This window comes from Anomaloglossus baeobatrachus, chromosome 5 (assembly GCF_048569485.1).
Source record: "Anomaloglossus baeobatrachus isolate aAnoBae1 chromosome 5, aAnoBae1.hap1, whole genome shotgun sequence".
NCBI classification, from domain to species: domain Eukaryota; kingdom Metazoa; phylum Chordata; class Amphibia; order Anura; family Aromobatidae; genus Anomaloglossus; species Anomaloglossus baeobatrachus.
Window position 1 is genome coordinate 509930888 of NC_134357.1, and position 16312 is coordinate 509947199.

Consider the following 16312-nt stretch of genomic DNA (forward strand, 5'->3'; position numbering starts at 1 on the left):
CTATCTTCACCTCCGTGTTTTCTTTGTCGCTCCATTGGGAGACCCAGACAATTGGGTGTATAGCTATTGCCTCTGGAGGCCACACAAAGTATTACACTTAAAAGTGTAAGGCCCCTCCCCTTCTGGCTATACACCCCCAGTGGGATCACTGGCTCACCAGTTTTGTGCTTTGTGCGAAGGAGGCAAGGACTCGCTGTGTAATGAGGCGGAAGTAGCGGCTCAGGATTCTGATCCTGAGACCGCTCTCAATCTGGATACACCTGATTGTGACGCCATAGTAAATAATCTTATAGCGTCCATCTATAGAATGTGGGTTATTTCTCACAGCTCCTCCAGTGGAGGAGTCAGCTTCACGTATTTTTCTGGACCACTCTGCCTTCAGAGAGGCAGTCCAGGAACACCACGCTTATCCAGATATGCGCTTCTCCAAACGGCTTAGGATACACGTTATCCCTGTCCCCTGACCAATCTCCAGGCTTGTAGCTAGATCCATAGTTGCAGTGGGAGATGGAACTGCAAACTCAAAGATGCCACTGACAGACAGATGGATCTCTGGTCGAAAGCCATCTATGAGGCTGTCGGCGCACCGTTGGCTCCGGCATTCTCTCCCTTGGGGCACTCCAAGCTATTTCAGCTTGTCTTACACAGATTGACACGGTTACACGTACATCTGTGCCGCAGGTGGCATCCTTAACCTCTCAAATGTCTGCATTTGTTTCTTACGCGATTCAGGTTGTCCTGGACTCTGCGAACCGTGCGGCGGTAGCCTCCGCTACTCCGTGTTTTTTAGCAGAGCCTGGTCTGCTCGTTAAGTGAATGGAAGGCAGATTCTGCTTCCAAAAAAGGTTGCCTAACCAGTTGCCTTTTTCTGCTGACCGACTGTTTGGTGAGCGTTGGATGTAACCATCAAACAGTCCAGGGGTAAGGATTCATCCTTTCCTCAGCCCGGACACAACAAACCCCAACAGAGCAAGAGGCAGTCGGGGTTTTCGGCCTTTTCGAGGCTCGGGCAGGTCCCATTTTTCCTCGTCCAATGTGGACTCAAAAGGATCAGAGGAGCTAAGATTCTTAGCGGGCTCAGTCTCGCCCAAAAAAGCGACAGTCTGAAAACCCGCTTCCAAGGCGGCTTCCTCATGACTTGCAGCCTCGGTCGGTAGCAGGCTCTCCCGCCTTGGCGATATTTAGCTGCCATAGGTCAATGACCATTGAGTGTGAGACATTCTGTCTCACGGGTACAGGATAGAGCTCACTTCTCGTCCTCCAACTCGATTCTTCAGAATTTCTCCACCTCCCGGCCGGGCCGCTGCTCTTCTGCAAACAGGGTGCACTCTATAGGCAGAAAGAGTGATGACCCCCGTTCCTCTTCAGGAACAAGGTCACGGTTTTTACCCCAAATTCTTTGCGGTACCTATAACAACGGGCCGTTCCGTCCCGTTCTGGATCTAAAAATGCTCAGCAAGCTCGTGGACACCAGGCGGTTCCGGATGGAATCCCTCCGCCATGTCATCGCCTCAAGGTCCCAAGGATATTTCCTAGCATCATTAGGCATCAAGGATGCTTATCCACACGTGCCGATTGATCCAGAGCACTAGCGTTTCTACGCTTCGTTATAGGAGACGAACACCCTCTGTTCGTAGCTCTACCTTCCGGCTAGCGACAGTCCAACTGGTCTTCGCCAAGGTCAGGGCAGCAGTAGTCACAGTCCTGCACTCTCAGGGTCACTCTGTGGTCCCGTATTTAGACGATCTACTTGTCAAGGCACTCTCTTAGGAAACATGCCAACACTGCCCGAACGTTGCGCTGGAGACTCTCTAAAGTTTTGGGTGGATCATCAACTTTTTAAAGTCAGATCCGACCCCGACCCTATCGATAACATATCTAGGCATAGAGTTTCTTACTCTCTCAGCGATAGTGAAGCTGCCGCTAGACAAACAGCATTCACTACGGGCTGCAAGCTCTTCTTTAAGAACCAGTCGCACACATTGAGACGCCTCATGCACTTCCTACGTAAGATGGTAGCAATGGAGGCAGTTCCTTTCGCGCAGTTTTACTGCGTCCACTACAATGGGACATTCTCCGCCAATGGGACGAGGAGTCGACGTCCCTCAACAGAGTCGTCGTTCTTTCTCAGGCGGCCAAGGAATCTCTACGGTGGTGGCTTCTTCTCACCTCTTGGTCAAAAAGAAGGTCCAGACGCGAGTCTATCAGGGTGGGGAGCAGTTTTTCTCCACTACAGCGCTCAGGGTACGTGGACTCAGCAAGAGTCCACTCTTCAGATCAATGTTCTTGAACACAGAGCAGTGTATCTTGCCCTACAATCCTTCCAACAGCGGCTGGAAAGCAAGCATATCCGACTTCAGTCGGACAGCTCCACAGCGGTGGCATACATCAACCACCAAGGAAGAACGCGCAACCGGCAAGCCTTCCAGGAAGTCCGGCAGGTTCTGATGTGGGTGGAAGACACGGCATCCACCATATCCACAATTCACATCCCAAGTGTGGAAACTAGGAAGCTGACTTCCTAAGTCGCTGAGGTGTGGCCGAAAGAGTATGGTCTCCTCACCCGGACGGGTTTCAGGAGATCTGGCGCCGCTGACAGAGGCCGGACGTCGATCTAATGGCGTCACGGCACAACAACAATGTGCCAGCTTCATGGCACGGTTTCACAATCATCGAGCTCTGGCGGCAAACGCCTTAGTTCAGCATTGGTCGCAGTTCCAGCTACCTTAGGTGCCACCTCTGGCATTGTTGCCCAGAGTACTGCGCTAGATCAAGACCGACTGCGGCCGCGCCATCCTCGTCGCTACAAATTGGCCGAGGATGTTGTGGTACTCGGTTCTGTGGTGCCTCACGGTAGGCTAACCGGGGGCACTACCAGACCAATCAGACTGGCTGTCTCAAGGGCCATTCTTCCATTTGAATTCTACGGCCCTCAACCGGATGGTGTGGCATTGAGTCCTGGAACCTAGTGTCGTCAGGATTACCTCAGGACGTGGTTGCCACCATGAGACAGGCTAACATACCAACGTCCGCCAAGATTGACCACAGGACGTGGAAGATGTTCTTATCTCGGTGCTCGGCGCAGGGTGTTTCTCCCTGGCCGGTTGCATCGTCTATGTTTCCTTCCTTCCTGCAATCTAGGTAGGAAAATGGGTTGTCGCTCAGTTCCCTTTAGGGACAAGTCTCAGCGCTATCTGTATTTTTTCAGAAACGACGACTTCCTCAGGTACGCACGTTCCTACGGGGAGTTTGTCTTCTCAGCACTCCGTACAAGCGGCCGTTAGAGCCCTGAGATCTGAACAAGGTTCTAATTGCTCTCCAGATGCCGCCTTTCGAGCCTTTGAAGGATGTCTCCCTTCCCGTTTTTCACGGGAAGTGGCCTTCTAGTAACGGTCTCGTCTCTTAGGAGAGTTTCCGAGCTAGCAACGCTCTCATACAAACTCCCTTCCTGGTCCTTCACCAGGACAGGTAGTTCTGCGTCCGGTTCCGGAATTTCTCCCTAAGGTGGTATCCCATTTTCATATCAATCAGGATATCACCTCACCTTCTTTGTGTCCTCGTCCAGTCCATCAATTTCAGAAAGATTTGCATCTGTTGGTTCTGGTGAGAGCACTCAGGTTCTACTTCCCGCATGGCGCTCCTGCGCCACCCGGATGCACTCTTTGTCCTTGTCGCTGGTCGGCGTAAACAGTCGCAAGCTTCCAGATCCACCCTTGCTCGGGGGCTCGAGGAACCAATTCTTGAAACCTACAGTTCTACTGGGCTTCTGGTTCTCTCAAGGCCGAAGGCCCATTCTACCAGAGCCGTGGGTGCATCCTGGGCATTACGGCACCAGGCTACGGCTCAGCAGGTGTGTCAGGCACCCACCTGGTCGAGTCTACTTACTTTTACCAAGCATTATCAGATGCATACCTACGCTTCGGCAGACGCCAGCCTAGGTAGATAAGTCATTCAGGCGGCGGTTGGCCACCTGTAGGAGAGGGCCGTTTGACGGCCCTATCATGAGGTATTCTTTTACCCACCCAGGGATTGCTTTTGGACATCCCAATTGTCTGGGTCTCCCAATGGAGCGACAAAGAAGAAGGGAATTTTGTTTACTTACCGTAAATTCCTTTTCTTCTAGCTCCAATTGGGAGACCCAGCACCCGCCCTGTTTTCTCGGGGTTTTTCTGTTTTTTCGGGTACACATGTTGTTCATGTGGTATGGTTCAGTTCTCCGATGTTTCCTCGGATTGAATTGGTCTTTAAACCAGTTATTGGCTTTCCTCCTTCTTGCTTTGGCACTAAAACTGGTGAGCCAGTGATCCCACTGGGGGTGTATAGCCAGAAGGGGAGGGGCCTTACACTTTTAAGTGTAATACTTTGTGTGGCCTCCAGAGGCAATAGCTATACACCCAATTGTCTGGGTCTCCCAATTGGAGCTAGAAGAAAAGGAATTTACGGTAAGTAAACAAAATTCCCTTCTTCTCTTCTCTTCCCATACTCTCTCTTATCCCCATGTTCTCTCTTTTCCCCATGCAGGCTCTTCTCCTCTGTGCTGTCTTCTTCTACATGTTTTATCTTCCCCTCCATGCTCTTTCTTATCTCTGTGCTCTCCCTTCCTCCCAGTATTCTCTCTTCTTCCCGTGCTCTCTTTCCTCACCCCTATGCTTTATTCTCCTAGTGTTCTCTCTTTTTCCCACACGTTCTCTCTTTCCCCACCCCTTGTGCTCTTTCTTCTCCCAGTGCTCTTTATTCTCCCCGTGCTCTCTTCCCTATGCTCTATTTTTCCCCGCCCCCATGCTCTCACTTCTCCCAGTGCTCTCTTCCCTATGGTCTCTATTTCCCCATTCACATCCCCATTCACACTTTTCTTCCGTGTGCTCTTTTCTTCTCCATGCTCTCTCTTCTCTCGTACTGTCTCTTCTCCCCGTGTTCTCTCTTCTCCCCAATGCTGACTCTTTCACCACTCCGTGCTCTCTCTTCTCCCCCCGTGTTCACTCTCCTCTCTGTGCTCTCTCTTCTTCCTGTGCTCTCTTTTCTTTCTCTTCTCCCTCATGCTCTCACTCACCTGTGCTGTTTTTGTGCACTCTCTTTTCTCACCTGCGCTGTCTTTGTGCACTTTCTTTTCCCCCCTGTGTGATGAACGCAGTGTCTGGACTGTTGGTGGCTTTTGTATAGTAATAAGCCAGGATCAGAGTAGTGTCACTATACGGTGATGCAGGAGATCAGCGCAGATGACATCACTGGTCATATTTATGCAAATTGTCTCTCCAGGGAGGAAGGAGACAACTTCTAGCGCCACCTTTTTGAAGTAGCAATCCTGAAAGTCAAAAGTGGCCCTTTAACAAGCCTTTTCATATAACTTAGGATTTTTGCCAAATCACAACCCCAATTTGTTTCGGGGTGATTTCCTCTCATCAGTGCAAAGTATGGGTATCTGATCTGGCTCATGAGAAGCAATAGTGGGGACCACGGGGAAGAATGTTCTCCTTGTGGAGACCTGACAAATCAGACTGGGTGACCCTGGTGGAGGCTGGGACAAAGTCGCAAACTGAAATATTACACATCGTACCCACGCCAAGAATAGCGGGCCCAACTTCTACCAGCGTTTCCGCCTCATCATATGCCACTTCCTGTCTCCCCTCCTTCTCCTTCCGTACCTACTTGAGAAGGTGCACCATATTAGTGCCCATTCCGTCATTCCTCTACCTCTTTTGCTGGTCTTACAGTGCTGCAAAAGTGCTTCAATTTGCCAAGTCACCGACTCATGTGCAACCTGCCCACGCGGTGGAACACTACATATCATATGTTGGCGAGGATTAGTGAGCAGCAGAGGGCAGTAGCTGAATACTAGCTTCAACATGCCCGTTATATTGAGAGTCAGCCAACACACATAACAACTGTCGAGTGGGTGTGGATCGCAATTGTAAGGTTCTTGAGAACTTTGAGTACTGCACCAAGCTCATAAGCAGTGATCAGGCTATCATCAGCTTAACCATCCCGCTGCTGTGTTTGTTGACCATACATGCATCCTTTCTGACACTTAAGTTCCCTTTAATTATTGGGTGTCCAAGCTGAACACTTGGCCCAACCTCTCCTTATACGCCTTGGAGGTGCTGGCCTGCCTGGCTGCTAGCGTGATGTCAGAGCGTGTTTTCAATTCTGCAAGGGCAATCATCACTGATAGGCGCACACGCCTCTCAACAGAAAATGCAGACAGACTAAAGGCCGCTTTACAAGCTGCGACATGGCTAGCATCGGCTAGCGATGTCGCGTGTGATAGCACCCGCCCCCATCGCACGATATGTGGTGATCGCTGCCGTAGCGAACATTATCGCTACGGCAGCGTCACACACACATACCTGCTCTGCGACGTCGCTGTGACCGGCGAACCGCCTCCTTTCTAAGGGGGCGGTTCGTTCAGCGTCAGAGCGACGTCACAGCAGCGTCACTGAACCGCTGCCCAATAGAAAAGGAGGGGCAGAGATGAGCGGCCGGAACATGCCGCCCACCTCATTCTTTCCTCCTATTCCGGTGTACGCAGGTAAGGAGATGTTCGTCGTTCCAGCGGCGTCACACATAGCGATTTGTGCTGCCACAGGAATGACAAACAACATCGTTACAGCAACGATAATTGGGAAGAGGGGGCATGTCACCGATGAGCGATTTTGAACGTTTTTGCGACGATTCAAAATCGCTCATAGGTGTCACACACAACGACATCACTAAAGCGGCCGGATGTGCGTCACAAATTCCGTGGCACCAACGAGATCGCTTTAGCGATCTCGTAGCGTGTAAAGCCACCTTTACTCTGATTAAATTCAATAAGGACTGGATTTGTCTAATTTCTAATCCCTCCAGATGAGAGCAAGCCAAACTAAATTCCCCAAAATGTTGATTTTGACCACTGCTGTTAATGTCCACACCTTCCCATATAAAGCCGTTTCATTCCTGTGTCAACCATGACTCAGCTCATAGGGCTATTTTTTGTAAATACTATGCACTTTGTGCAGTGGTGGACAAACCAAGGCAGTACTGCTACTCCAGCCTAACTACTAAAGTGGAACCTTGGTTAACGAGAACCATCCGTTCTGGGAGTGTGCTTGTTAACCAAGTTACTCGTTCAGCAAAGCAAGATTTCCCATAGGAAATCATTGCAATGCAGACAATTCGTTCCACAACTTGTTAAATGTCCCATCCTGGTCCCCTATTGAGCTATTCCACACACGCACAAACACACACATATTATGCTCACCTTACCTTCCGTTCCATCGCCGGCCTCCTGGAACTTGCAGTTCGCCGGTACAGGATGTGTATCGGGTGACCATCACGACGAGGGAGGAACTTCCGCTGCCAGAGCACTGACGTCAAAGGCAGGAGCCACTTGCCTCTGATTGGCCAGCACGCTGCCTTTGAGTAGCGGCTGACAGCGGAGGAACCATCGTCGCAATGGTTGCCTATACACATCCTGTAGCGGCGAACTACAAGAACCATGAGGCCGGTGATGGAACGGAAGGTACACATATCATGCTCACCTTACCTTCCATTCCATCGCCGGCCTCATGGATCTTGCAGTATAATGACCTTATACATGACTTTAGACTACCACTTGACCTAAAAACATCATCAAACTAGGACTTTCCTTCATCCTTACTAATAACTATTTCACATTTCTTGACTCATGCTACCATCAGGTGCTTGGGATTGCAATGGGTTGGACAGTAGCACCCTCCTACGCAAACCTTTTCATGGAGGTATTCAAAGAAATCATCATTAACACTAATTTATCAAAAACATAATTGTGTATAAACACTACATAGATGTTCTGGTGATGCACATGGGTGTGCATTTCTGCACATTCAGGTGCATGCACCTTATTCTGTATGTTTGAAGTGACTTTTCTATGTGTTGTCACTAACATGTGGGGATACCCCTCCTTTTTAGAGCCCTCTATCTATATTATAATATGATAATATTTTTTAAACTTTTTGCATGTTTTTTGTATTCAATAAAATGATAATTTTATGAATATGAAACTCCACGTGTGTTTTCTACACATCCTATTGTAAATAGATGATCTGTTCCTCATATGGGATAATTCAGAACATTCATTTTTTTATAGATTGGCTAAACTCTTAACAATTGAGGTTTATCCTTCTCTCCCAATATGGACAAATCTACCATTGATTTTCTTGACCTAATATTTTTCACGCAGGTGAATCAATACTCACCAAAACTTCTTTCAGAAGATTGGATGCAAATAGCTATGTACATTTTCAAACTGACTATTACCACAAATGGTATAATATACCCCATAACCAATATAAGAGGTTAAAATTAAATTGTTCTCTTGACAGTGACTATAAACTCCAAGCTAACCTCCTCTGAAATAGATTTAAAGAACGTGGATTTCCAGACTCCCTGATAAAAAAAATGCTTTTATTGAAACTAAGAATTCCAATCAAGACTTTTTTCTCTCAAACTCTGCAACAAATGTAGCGTCCACGGGGCCTTAGGGTACTCGTCACCGGGCCAGTGGTTCCTTGGGGTAGCGGTGACTGGCCTGATCCGATTCTGTGACCCCGGTGGCTACATGTAAAACAAGAACAGCAGACAGACAAGTATTCAATACAGATGGGGATGGAAGGAGGGTGACGGGCCCCTGGGAAGTGTGTCACCAGTTGCAGCGGTGACTGGGGTCTCGGCTTCCTCCGCCGCCGACCCTTCCTGCGACTAGTTCTCTCCCAGGGGCAGTACTGGATGAGGAATGGGGATGCTTTGCAGCGCCACCCGCGGTATGCGGCCAGAAACTGGCCGCCGCTGCACAGTCTCTCTCCGGGGCAGATGTTATGTGCAGCCGGGATGGTATCGCTCCCCACGGGCGGAGCGGAGTACCCTGGGAGGTTGGTGAGAACGGGGGCAGCAGTCCATGAGAGCGCCGGAGCGCAGGGTGGCAGCAGTTACTCACAGAGTCACCAGGTGCGGGTTCCAGTCACTTTATTTACTGGCCCAGGTGGTATCGCACCCCGGGTGCTGGTCTTCGCCATCAGAGACTCCGGTCGCTTCACGGGCAGGTCAGAGGCTGGATCTGGTTTGGTAATCTGTGGCCTTTCTCCTCCATGCACAACTCTGTACTCTTCCCCGGTCTCGGTCCGCATGGCCGGCAGCCTGGGCCTCTCATGGGTCAGACCTCTATCCCCCTCTCTCAGGCTCCCTCTCTGCTGCCGCACCTCGGCCACCCGAACTAGGGCTCTGTACCTCTCTTGTGCCCAGTCCCGTCTCTCTGGCGACTGCTCCCTTTTAGTCCACAATTACAGGCATTGCTCTAGATGTTACTGGCCCCCAGCTTGGTGGAGCTATCTGTTCGGTGTTACATCCAGACAGCTCTTTTCTGTTTCCCTGAAGGCCTGACAGCCTCCCCTTCAAGGAGTTGCACCACTGTGCGTCTGCTCTGTCTCGTGTCCAAGCTCATTCTGACATAAAGTGAAAGTTTTCTTCTCCTAACTGCTCATGCCCCCACTTTGGAAGTTGCTATGGCAACCTGGGTCTGCTAAGAACTGGCTGAGTCACTTCCTGTGTCTGTAGAAACATTGTTAAACCTTTCCTAGTGACTGCTTCTCCCTGCTGTATGGTGGTGTGAGGTGTGTGTAGCACTTACTAGATTAGCATCTTGACCTGCCAGGGAAGGATATAATGATATACCCTGTAGCGACCAGTCTCAGGGGCACTACACAAACACCACCAAAAAGACTTTGAATTTAATTTCATAACTACATTTTATTTGGAAAATGGAAAGATTTGAGAAATATCTGTCACACTAGGTACAGGGAAGTACCAAGCGCACGGCGAAAAGGAAGGAAAACCCTGTGTCGTCTAGGGAGAGGGAAGATGGTGACCCCTGACTGAACCTACTGCTGATCCTTGGGGTCCCTCACCACTCTAGATAGGTTCTGCACCTATGCGCCAAGCAGGATAACGGACCCTAGATATCCCTAGTGCTGGGCTCTAATTAGGGAACGGATGGGATAAGCTCTACATCAACCCCACTATAGAAGACACAAGAGGGATACACAGGGAGAAAAGCATGAACTACTTTTCTTTAGATGACTCAGGTAGAGGTTCAGCAGAGCTTTCAGCAATGATACCTCAGAGGAGTACAAACCACTTGCTTGCAACCTCTGCTTGTAGGAACTAAAAATATCACCAGCACAGTCCAAAGAAAGGAAGGGGTATTTAAACACCAAGGGAATATTGACAACAGCTGGGTGGAAGTCGAGCTCCTGCTGGGTCCAAAATGGTGAGAGATGAAAACCCAGCAGGAAAGCTACCTATACGAATGAATACTGACAGCAGGAACAATGGAAAGTCAAGCAGCATTCTGCAGAGCCCGATTCTGTGACCTTCGATGGCCAGAAACCTGACTGTCCGTCACACACACGTGATAATATTAAGATTGCAGATCCTGCTAAATGACCCCATCCTGGGAAAAATCCTCCCTAGAAATCTGAGCATTACATTATGCAAGGCACCGAGCATCAGAAATACAATAGCTCTGAGCAGACTGAAGACAAATGTCAAAATAGATCAAAACTAGAAACTGTAAAAAACTGTATTTGTTGTATTTCTGCCATGGATGTACACATTTCTGCTCCAACAATTCTATCGAAACCTTCCCTAATAGTGATGAGTGAGCTTGCTCGCCACTATTCGATACTCGATCAAGCATTGGGGTGCTTGGGTTCACTTGTTACTCAATTGAGTATCGTTGGTGTTAGAACACCATGCTCGAGTCCCTGCCCCGCATTTTTTCACAGCTGTTAGACAGCCAATTTACATGCAGGGATTGCCTTCCAATCATGGTAATGTCATAGCCATGTTGGCTACTTGAATTACTGTGATTGGAATGGCCACATTGGGTCTTGTATAGGACCCGGTGACTTGATGCTTGACTCACTGTCCTCTAGAAGCAGTTCAGGGAGAGTTGGTGTAAGAGGGAGAACTAAAGAGTGCTTTACACGCTGCGACATCGCTACCGATATATCGTCGGGGTCACGTCGTTAGTGACGCACATCCGGCGCCGGTAGCGACATCGCAGCGTGTGACACCAAGGAGCGACGATCAACGATCGCAAAATCATTTAAAAACGGTGAACGTTAACACGTTGCTCCTTTCCTTAATATCGCTGCTGCCACAGGTACGATGTTGTTTGTCGTTCCTGCGGCACCACACATCGCTGTGTGTGACACCGCAGGAACGACGAACATCTCCTTACCTGCGTCCACCGGCAATGAAGGAAGGAGGTGGGTGGGATGTTACGTTCCGCTCATCTCCGCACCTCCGCTTCTATTGGCCGGCCGCTTTGTGACGCCGCTATGGCACCGAACAAACCGCCCCCCTTAGAAAGGAGGCGGTTCGCCGGTCACAGCGACGTCGCTAGGCAGGTAAGTGCGTGTGACGGGTGTAAGCGAGGTTGTGCGACACAGGCAGCGATTTGCCCGTGACGCACAACCGACGGGGGTGGGTACGCTCGCTAGCGATATCGATACCGACATCGCAGCGTGTAAAGCACCCTTTAGATTACGGCAGGGTTTGTATGCCTACAACCTTTAGTGCCTTTCATGTGGTTTAAAAAAAAATGTTTGGTCCCCCCTATTTTTGATAACCAGCCAAGGTAAAGCAAACAGCCTGCAGCTGCTCTAAAAGTGGCATATCACATTAAATTCTTTATTTCTGATGCTATACTCCAGCTCTTCCTGATTGCCCTGGTGCGGTGGCAATCTGGGTAATATGTTTGGGTTGATGTCAGCTGTATAGTGTCAGCTGGCACCAAGCACAGGGGTCAGTAATGGAAGGGCATTTTTTCAGACACCCCCATTACTAATCCAGTAAGTTAAAAGAGCAAAAAAATACACAAAAATATTTCTTTTATGAAAAACACTCCCCATCTCTTGCCCTGATTCACCAAGTTATTTTAAAAAAAGCCATGCAGCTCCGAAGTAGTCCACTAAATTCAACATATTCCATGAATGGGAACCTGAAAGACATCAAAAGAGGTAAAGAAATAAAAAAAAGACTGGCCCTTGTTCACCAATTATTAAAAAATAAATGCAGCTCCAACATAGTCCATGGTGTTCCCACAACATCTCTGAATCTGTGACAAGCAGTGATGATGTCAGTAATGTTACTGCTCATCACCGCTCTTGCAGAGTGACACAGTGGGCAGCGTGAGACCCTAAATATGAGATGAGCAGTGACGTCACTAAGTCACTGACATAATCATTTGTTGGACATTCCGGATCTCACAATGCCCTCTCATGAGACCCATCGAGAACGGTGATGAGCAGTAACGTTACTGATGTCATCACTGCTCGTCACAGTCATCGGGTTTGCAGAGCGCAACTGGACCATGAGTCAGCTATGAAGCATCATTTTCAGAATGCGGCTCCTTAGGTGGTACTACAGAATCGTTGGATGTCGTGGGAATGTCAAGGACAACGTCAGAGCTGTGGGGATTTTTATTAATAGATTGATGAATGAGGGAGTGTCTTGTTTTTATTTCTCTATTTTTGTCTTTCAGATTTCTCTTTGTGGACTACAAAGTATTAAATACTTTTGCCAAGCATTGTATATAAATGAGAACACAACCAGTAGTGCCTTAGGGATAGAAGGAGGGGGACTTATTGCATGAGATTTAGATAACAACAGAGGCAGAGAAGCCAAAAATAGGCACATTTGGGGAACCAAATATATAGTCTATTATGGATAGTGAATGCCTAACCAGGGAATAACAAGTGAACTTTCTAAGTATTGGATTGGATGTTTCCAGAGGTCAATCCATATCACATCCCTAAGCAACTGTCTAAATTGGCAGGGAATAGCATCAAGCGAGTCTAATGGTGAATGAAACCTAGCAAATACCTGATGCACAAATTGATTGGAATCACCCATGCAGAGAAGATAGGAGGGGAATTACTGAGCAAAGCTAATGGGCTCCTGAAACACATAGGTCCTGCAAGCTGAGGATCATATATACAAAGAATTGTAAAGGGCTAAGTATTAATCTCGGCATGGACAATGATAAAACTTCGCTCCATGTCTTGCCAAATTCGCACAGGGTCCCACTGACGAGATTTGTGGATCAATAGTGAGAAGCCTCTGGAGTAAGACATATGAGGGAAGACCCATTGGATTGGGGGTTTAGACCAGGAGTGCACAATCTGCAGCCCAGGGCCCAGAATGGCGCATTGCTTTTATCTTCGGCATCCAACTGTATGGACAGAAAAATCTTGTCTGATTGGTTAACTTTTAACTTTATGTGAGCAACAGCACACAGAAGTATAGTTGAATGCAGCTGAGAAGCAGGGACTGGCAAGTACCGTATTTTTCGGACTAGAAGACACATTTTTTCCACCCAAATGTGCGCATAATTATCAGCCAGCCCGCGTGATCACCCCTGGAGTGATCACGTGCGGCTTTATTCACTGCTCCCCGCGCATCATCATCAGCGCGGGGCGCAGTGAAATAAGTATACTCACCGCCCTGCAGCATCGCGATATCCTCCTGTCTGCCGGCCCGCTGATGTGTGTGGAGACTAGGTGCGCACATCGATGACGTCATCCCTGTGCGCACCGCTCTCCACACACTTCAGCGGGCAGGCAGACAGGAGGACGAGCGATGCTGCAGGGACCGGTGACTGCTCCACGCAGGTCAGCGGCACTGCTGCTGGCAAAGACAGGAGGAGGAGCGATGCTGCGTGGAGCGAGGAAAGGTGAGTATAAACATTTTTTTTTTGTGTGCCACATAATGCGGCCATAAACCAGGATAGGGGGTATATAGCAGGATGAGGGCTATACCAGGATGGCAGTATATAGCAGGATGGGGGTATATAGCAGGATGATGGCTATTCCAGGATGGCAGTATATAGCAGGTTGGGGGTATACAGCAGGATGAGGGCTATACCAGGATGGGGGTATATAGCAGGATGTGGTTATATAGCAGGATGAGCGTTATACCAGGATGGCAGTATATAGCAGGATGGGGGTATATAGCAGGATGGGGGTATATAGCAGCATGAGGGCTATACCAGGATGGAAGTATATAGCAGGATGGGGGTATATAGCAGGATGAGGGCTATACCAGGATGGCAGTATATAAGCAGGACGGGGGTATATAGCAGGATGAGGGCTATACCAGGATGGTAGTATATAGCAGGATGGGGGTATATAGCAGGATGAGGGCTATACCAGGATGGCAGTATATAGAAGGATGGGGGTATATAGGAGGATGGGGGCTATACCAGGATGGTGTTATATAGCAGGATGGAGGCTATACCAGGATGAGGGACATATATATATATATACAAGGATGGGCATCATATACAAGGCAAAAGGATCATTACCAGGATAGGGTACCTTGATAGAGAATTTGGGGACATTACCCCCATAACAGCGTCAGCAGCAGATCCTCGCCCATAACAGTGTGTCATAACCACATGTTTTGCTTAAAATTTAATTTTCCTACTCTAAAACCAGGGTGCGTCTTATGGTCCGGTGCATCTTATAGTCCGAAAAATACGGTACTAATGGTGCCCTGTGTAGACATCTCTGGATGCCTCATACATCTGGAAAATGAGGTCACTTATCCCATTTGGCTCTCCGGGAAAAAAAAAAGAAAGTATATCTGTGTCTGAGACTCGCGACACTGTATTTTGTGGGAGATCTGAATTGGACAGTAAGCAAAAAACATTATCTAGAGCCATCTGCATTCATGACCTCTTCCTCTTTAGAGCCTATTCACACATTATGTGGATTTGCAGTAAAATCTACTTCTAAATCCTCATAAATAAAATCGTTAAAACAATGCTGTGTGCACTAAAGGAGCTTTTTCCATTAAAATCAATCGGAAACTTATTCAAAGAATCTTGAACATGTTTTTTTTGTGGATTTAGAGGTAGAATCTATTTCTAGATGCTTGTAAAAACAAAAATCAACCCAGCATGAACTTTCCATTATAGTGCTGATTTTTGCAGGTAAGAGTCCTATAAGTAGAATTTGCACTTATCATACATTTATGGTATATACTTTCGATATGCTATAAATGTCACAGAAGGCAAAACCTCTTTAATTTTTAGTGCGGTCCCCGACTTAGTTTAGTATGACAATAAGGCCCTTGCACCAAAAAAAAAGGTTGTGCACCCCTGCCTTAAACTGACAACCTGATTTCTCTATATTTTAATATCTGTCTGCCCTGTATGAATTACCAGATGTCTAATGTGACGCCCTGGCACACCAGGTGGTCACACATAGGCCCCCGCATAACACCGTCCCTCACAGGGTTACATCAGCTAACCTAAAATCCTAGTCACCCCCCTCAGGGTAGGACAGACACACCAGTGGGCGGGACCAGGTGGATGGAGAACGCCCACCTAGGGGTCTAGAGAACCCCGGACGGGAAGAGAGTCAGTGAAGTTTTGAAGTTCAAGTGGGGAGGAGTGGGAAATTGGAGTGTAAGCCAGTGTCAGTGCTGATTGACAGAAAAGAAAGGCGTCGGGGTTGGAGCCCCGGCGTACTGGCTAGGTGGCAGACGGTGGTCCGTGTCAGGCAGGAGACGGGAAGACGGCTGCCGGAGATCCGAGGTGGACCGGGACAGGGTTGGAGCCCGCCAGTACCGACACCGGAGAACCGACCCGGAAACAGTGCACATAGGGGGTACTTTGACCCTGAAGCCAGGACCGGAACCAACGGCCTAGCTAATTAAAAAATTGAGGGCAGGATTTTAGGTCTTGTCGCAACCAAAGTCCCAAAAGCAGACAACCACCCACCCAGAGGGATAGGGCATCCGCCAGGGCCCGGTAGATCCCAAGGCTCAGCGTCAGCGGGAAAGGTTCCCAACAAAAGGACTGGGAGCGGACTCCCGTGTTTCACACCAGGAAGTCCAAACACACCAAACACAGAATGCAGAGGAAAGAGACATTGACCACCAGCCCGAGTGTGGGACCAGATACACCCAACCACGGCGGCCGGCCACCAGCACCTTGGTTTACTATTGGGCTTGTCTGATTCTTCCGATCGTGAGTAAACTAACAATTCCAGGCCTGACCGGGTGCGCCGGCCCCTGCAGTCACCATGCCTAGCACAGAGACACTGGGCCCCGGGGCATCCATTCCTACCCACGGAGGGGTTAACATCCAGCTGCCATCACATCGCCCCCGGGTGCCCCACAGCAGCAACACACCGTGGGTGGCGTCAAAGAATATCTACAGCAAATCCCGTACAAATACGTCCCCTTTTTATTCGAAGTGTCTGCGCGACCCCCGGGTCCGGAAGAACCC

At 48.8% G+C, this 16312-nt stretch overlaps 1 protein-coding gene across 1 annotated transcript in view; it reads right to left on the reverse strand.

Annotated features, from left to right (window-relative positions):
- The window catches only part of LOC142312007 (uncharacterized), a 95770-nt gene that overhangs the window by 42534 nt on the left and 36924 nt on the right, over nt 1-16312 (reverse strand). The window lies entirely within an intron of this gene.